Raw genomic sequence first — 6,000 nt, 5'->3', positions numbered from 1 at the left:
GATGTTGTAACTGAGTCAATGGACTTATTCATACTCTTCACTTAGGGAGGAATTTCTGGACTGTTTCAGTGCTTGGGTAAGGTTAAGAAATACTACCTTGACTATGATGAAAATAAGGGAGATACAATCACTTTTTTCTTTCTAATCAGTGGTTTTATACTTCATTTGTTATCACCTAAACCCTATGATTATGATAAATTAGCTTTAGTATACTGCACACAAGCTTTAGTGACTTCTTTATTCATGAGTGACTATAGGCCTTTAATCAGTAACCACCGAAACTGTATTTTACTGGTCCATATCTTACATGTCACCAATTGGCCAGACTTATTCATTCTTTCCCTGCGAAAACACCACTAAATGTAATGACTTGAATGGTATGCTTAACCTCCGTGATGGAATTATAACATGAGAAAGAAAAAAAAAAAACATGAAATTTGGAGGCAGACAAACCTGAGTTCAAATCCTAGCTATGACACTTGCTGTATATTCTTAAGCAAGTAATAAACTTCTTGGGAGTCTCATTTTTCTCATCTGTAAAATGGGACAATAAACTCCACTTACAAAGTTGTTATGAAGAGTAAATAAATAATATAAAATGCTTGACAGTTTTCCTGGCCCACAGTGGAGAATACAAAATATTAGTAGCAACTCCCTTTACTTACTTACTGTGTATCTCAGTTCAGAATGTTTTCTCTTTTTAGCTATAAACTGGGTCAACTCATATTTACCTAGTATTCATAGTATTTTAACTTCCTATATAGTACTTGGAAACGCTAAGAAAATTTGCCAGGTTTCAATTATAAAAATGAGTAGACGGGCAAACTAATATAACAAAAACAATTATACAATTTACAGGTTGGTTCATTTCCTAGCCATAAAACAATCCAAAGATTCCTTGCTATAAAACAACACTAATACACATTTCTAAAAGTGTTCTAAAGTGAAGGTTTTTAGTACAATAACAAATTTACACCACCGGTAGATAAAAAATTTGTGCATATGTGTGTGTGCACATGGACACACACACACACACACACACACACACCACTGGTGGATAAAGGGTCATCCCTCTAAAAAAGTTAATTTTTTTCCTAAGTATCAGATATATTCATAATTGAAGGTTCAATTTCATGATAGATGCCAAAGAGAAATTTATTCTTACATTCAAAATACATGTATTGAAACTTTGCTTTCAACTTAGATGAAGTAACAAGGACTGAATTTACTCTTCCACCTAAAACAACCAAATCACAGGACAAAATATAAGAAACAACAGTTTTTCAAGACACTCCACATCAAACAAAGGACAGTGATTCCTGAGGGATGGGAAACAAATAAGGTGAGCCCTGCAATTGGCCCATCTTTCTGCCTTGAAAGAGTGTCCCAGGCCGGAGCACAGAAAAGGTGTCTTAGTCTGTTTTGTGTTAACAGAATACCACAAACTAGGTAATTTATTTTATAAAGGAATTCATTTCTCACAGTTCTGGATGCTGGGAAGTCCACGGTGAAGGGCTTGCATATGGTGAAGACTTTTTTGCTGCATCATCCCACAACAGAAGGCAGAAGGGCAGGACAGAATGCATACGGACTTTTTAATGATAAATTCTGTCTTTAAATCGTCTCTTTCCTGTCTTATTTTACTGTAAGAAGTTAAAAGTAGCCATGCACAGCATGGAGGACTTGCTGTTTAGATATTTCTTTCACCAGACATCCTAGTTCATCACTCTTAACTTTCACCTTTTATAAAGCCTTTGGGCACGGACACTGTTCAGCCCAGTTATTTGCTACTTTATAACAAGGGTGGCCTTTGCTCCAGTTTCCAATACCTTGTTCTTCAGTTCCATCTGAAACCTCATCCCTTTACTGTCCATATTTCTTTCATTATTCTGGTCACAACCACCTAAGGAATCTCTAAGAAGTTCCAGACTTTCTCTTGTCTTCTCTGTTTTTGAGCCCTCACCAGGATTGCCCTTAATGCACCATTCACAGCAATCCAAGCTTTTTCTACCTTGCTACACCAAATTCTTCCAGCCTCTATCTATTATCCAGTTCCTAAGCCACTTCCACATTTGTGGGTATTTGTTATAGCAACAGCCCTACTTCTCAGTACCAATTTTCTGTCTTAGTCCATATTATGTTGCTATAACTGAATACCACAGATTAAGCAATTTATAAAGAAAAGAAATTCATTTCTCACAGTTCCGGAAACTGGGAAGTCCAAGGTCAAGAACAGTGCATTTGGTGAGGGCCTTCTTGCTGAGTCATTCCATGGCAGAAGGCAGAAGGGCAAGAGAGCACACAGGGGAAGGGAGCAAAACTCATCCTTTTATCAGGAACTTGCTCCTGCAATAACTAACCCACTCCCATAACAACAACATTAATTCTTTCATGAGGGCAGAGCTAATGCTCTAATCATGACCTAATCATCCTCATGACCTAATCATCCCTTGAAAGTGCCAACTCTCAATATTGTTACATTGGAGATTAAGCTTCTAACACACAAACTTTAGGGAATACATTCTAGTCACAGCAGAGAGGGAACACAGGCAGACCCCCAGAAGACTCCATAAGTAGAAAAAGTGGAGTGCAAAAATATTAGGGCAGCTAGAGTTTGCAAACAGAGTATTAGACAGGATAGGGCTTCACAGAGAAGGAACGCTGGAAAGTTCTTTAGTCCTCCCCACGTATTCAGCAGAATACTAACATAAGGAATGAATGTAAGGAAACCGTGAAGCCTAGGAAATAACCACCTAAAAGATGAAAGGGAATCAGTATGCAATATGCACACAGTCTGGGAATAGTACCTCTGTATACCTCACACTGGTCCTGCTTCTCTAGTCGAACACATACATACATATATGAAGAAACTTGTTACAGGGAATTGGCTTATGCAGTTATTAGGGCTGGTTAAGCAACTTCTGTAAGGCTGTGTCTCTGCATCTGATATAGAGTCCATAGGGAAGGGAGTCAGTAAGGGAATGTCAGGCAAAGACTATCACAAGCAAGCTGAAACCCTGTAATCATGAGCTAGAACTCCATGAGGATAGACTGAAATCCATGTCTTTTCTTGTTGCCTCTGACCTTGGTGGAACGGTAATTTTTTTTCTTTTCTTTTCTTTTCTTTTTTGAGACAGGCTCTGGTTCTGTCAACCAGGCTAGAGCACAGTGGCACTTATCGTGACTCAGTGCAACCTCCACCTCCCAGACTCAAGACATCCTCCCACCTCAGCCTCCTGAGTAGCTGGGAATACTGGCTCATGCCACTATGCCTGGCTAATTTTTTGTATTTTTTGTAGATCAGGGTTTCACCATGTTGCCCATCCTAGAATCAAACTCCTGAGCTCAAGTGGTCTGCCTGCTACAGCCTCCCAAAGTGCTGAGATTACAGGTGTGAGCCACCACGCCTGGCCAGGGCTCTTTTTCATGGAACTAAAAACACATACCTGGCTCATGAGTAAGGAAAAGGTGAAGAAAAATCCAGAGAAGGTAGCGCAGTTGTAGGCTCAGACACTGGTCATGCCACTGAGGTGAGTCAGCTACAAAAGTGCTTCTTTCCTTCCAGTTTCCAAATCATGAAAGATTAGTTCTTGTGATCCACCCCATCTGTAAACACACAAGAAAGGAAAGTCTGTGAAATGTAGTTCAGCCTAGCCAAGTTTTTATATTATAAAGCCATCATATAGACAAAAAAGAAAAAATAAATAACAGAGCATCAGTGAACTATGAACAACTTTAATTAGCCTTAAATATGTGTAACTGGAGTTTCCAAAGTAGAGGAGAGAAGAGTGGGACAGAAAAATTCTAGGGAATAATGGAGAAAAATTTTCAAAATTTGATGAAAATTATAACTCTGAGATCCCAGAAGCTTAATAACCCTTAAACACAGGAAACATAAAATCTCCACACCAAGGCACATAATAATCAAATTGCTAAATTGTTCAAAACTAGTGATAAAGGCAAAAATCTTAAAAGCAGTCAGAGAAAAAAAAATTTTACATACAAGAGACCAAAGATACAATGACAGCAGATTTCTCATTGTTTACAAACAATGTAAACAAGAAAACAGTGGAGCCACAACTTTAAAGTTCTGAGAGGAAGAAAAAAATAGGCCAGGCATGAATGGTGCAAGCCTGTAATCCTAACACTTTGGGAGTCCAGCAGGGAAAGATCACCTCAGCCTGGAGTTTGAGACCAGCCTGGGCAACCAACCTAGCAAGCCCCGTCTCTATTAGAAAACAACAACAACAATTGTCAACATAGAATCCTATACCCAACAAAACCAGTCTTTCAAAAATGAAGGTTAAATAAAAATATTTCAGACATGCAAAAAACTTTAAGAATTCATCACGTTCAGACCCACACTACAAAAAATAACAAAGGAAGTTCTGCCAGCAGAAAGAAAATAATACCAGATAAAAATATGGATCTAGACAAAAAATGAAAAGCACTAGAAATGGTAACTTTTTGGGTAAATTTTTTCCTATTAAACCTCTTTAAAAGATAATTAACCATTTTAAACAAAATAAGAATGATGTAGTACAAAAGTAAAATGTACAACAACACAAAAGGCTGGGAGGAAAGAAGTAGATGTACATGTTTGTCAAGTTCTAATACCGTTTGTAAAGTGGTACAAAATACATGTACTAAACACATCCTACGAACAGGCATTTTTGGGCCCTAGTTACAATGATGAAAACAATCTGCCCCCTCTCCTTGAGGAATTTACCTCCTTCTGTACTCTCCCAGGAAGCTTAATCAGCTTTCACACTGAGCAGAAAAACTGCGGGGTAAGACCTCTTTTTAAAGTGACCTTCTTTTTAATGTTTCAGTTCTATGCTGGCAATGCATTATGGAGCAAATGACATAAAATGCAGCCACTATTTTAATGTTAAAGAACTATGTGCCTGTAGATAAGATATATTGTTCTATACTATCATTAAAGTTCATTCTATGGTCACAAGAAAGGACTGAAGGTTCTACCTCCAGGTCAACTGAGATTACAATCAACATCTAACCAAAAGTCCCCAATTTCATTCACAATGAAGCTTTACAATTAATAATACTCGAGCACATTTTCTAAACTTATTTCAATAAGATTGAAATTACTCCCATTTAAACAGATGTGATTCTAAGAATGTCTATTTTTAGATGGGAGTTGCGTAAGTTGCCAGAAATGGATCTGGCAATGTCAAGGTTATGTCTCACTGAAAAACAGACATACTTTAACCTTTGTGGGGGGAAATATGCTATCCTGCGTCTACCCTGGAGCAGATGGATATGTAAGCATGGATGTAGGGAGAGAGTGGCAATGTGTGGGCCTTTTTGCTTCAAGCATCCCACCATGCACATATTTGTCCTTTCCTAAGGGGGTAATATATATAAATCTTGTGGCAGCAAAGGGGTTTTATTTCTGTTGTTTATTCTGTATCCACCTTTCCTGGCCTATTCCACTGTAATCAAGTTGCATAAATTGACCGACACCATTCCAAGAAAAATTTTATTGTAATGATCCAAAGTGACTAGGGCTGTAATGAGATTTCACAAGAGCACAGGATCACAGGAAATGAAAAGGGAAACACCATATATATTCTGTAGAAAAATGTATAATGTTCTAGCAACTGCCCCAACCTCACAACAGAATCAGTCACTTCCAAGCATTCTCATTGTACAACTCCTGCAAAAGGTTTTGAACAATAAACTTCATCTTCTGTGCCATACACTACAGTAAGTGCTTGTGATACATTTTCTGATGCATTCATTACAAAATCCCATGAGGTATAAATTATGATGTCCTTTTCACAGAAGACTGAGACTTAGAGAGGTAAAGTTTTCACAGCTATTAATGGCTAGACAAGAATATGATGCCAGATCTCACTCTTAAGCCTAGACCCTTCCGTTCTATTCAAAGCATAAATAAGCCATTGGATCCAGGTATATTCAAATCATACATTGGACCATAAGCCACTACTGCCCCAGAAGTCCACAAGGAAGATAAAT

General features: G+C 38.0%; 1 long non-coding RNA gene across 1 annotated transcript in view; it reads right to left on the bottom strand.

The window, feature by feature from the left end:
- Positions 1-3,358: 3,358 nt before the first annotated feature.
- The window catches only part of LOC105737684, a 150,289-nt gene continuing 147,647 nt past the window's right edge, over positions 3,359-6,000 (bottom strand). Inside the window, exon 4 of the long non-coding RNA XR_004029775.1 lies at positions 3,359-3,606. This is a non-coding gene — a long non-coding RNA (uncharacterized LOC105737684). The remainder of the gene's footprint in view (positions 3,607-6,000) is intronic.

This window comes from Nomascus leucogenys, chromosome 4 (genome assembly GCF_006542625.1).
Source record: "Nomascus leucogenys isolate Asia chromosome 4, Asia_NLE_v1, whole genome shotgun sequence".
NCBI lineage: Eukaryota > Metazoa > Chordata > Mammalia > Primates > Hylobatidae > Nomascus > Nomascus leucogenys.
This window is presented reverse-complemented; position numbering and strand designations above follow the sequence as displayed.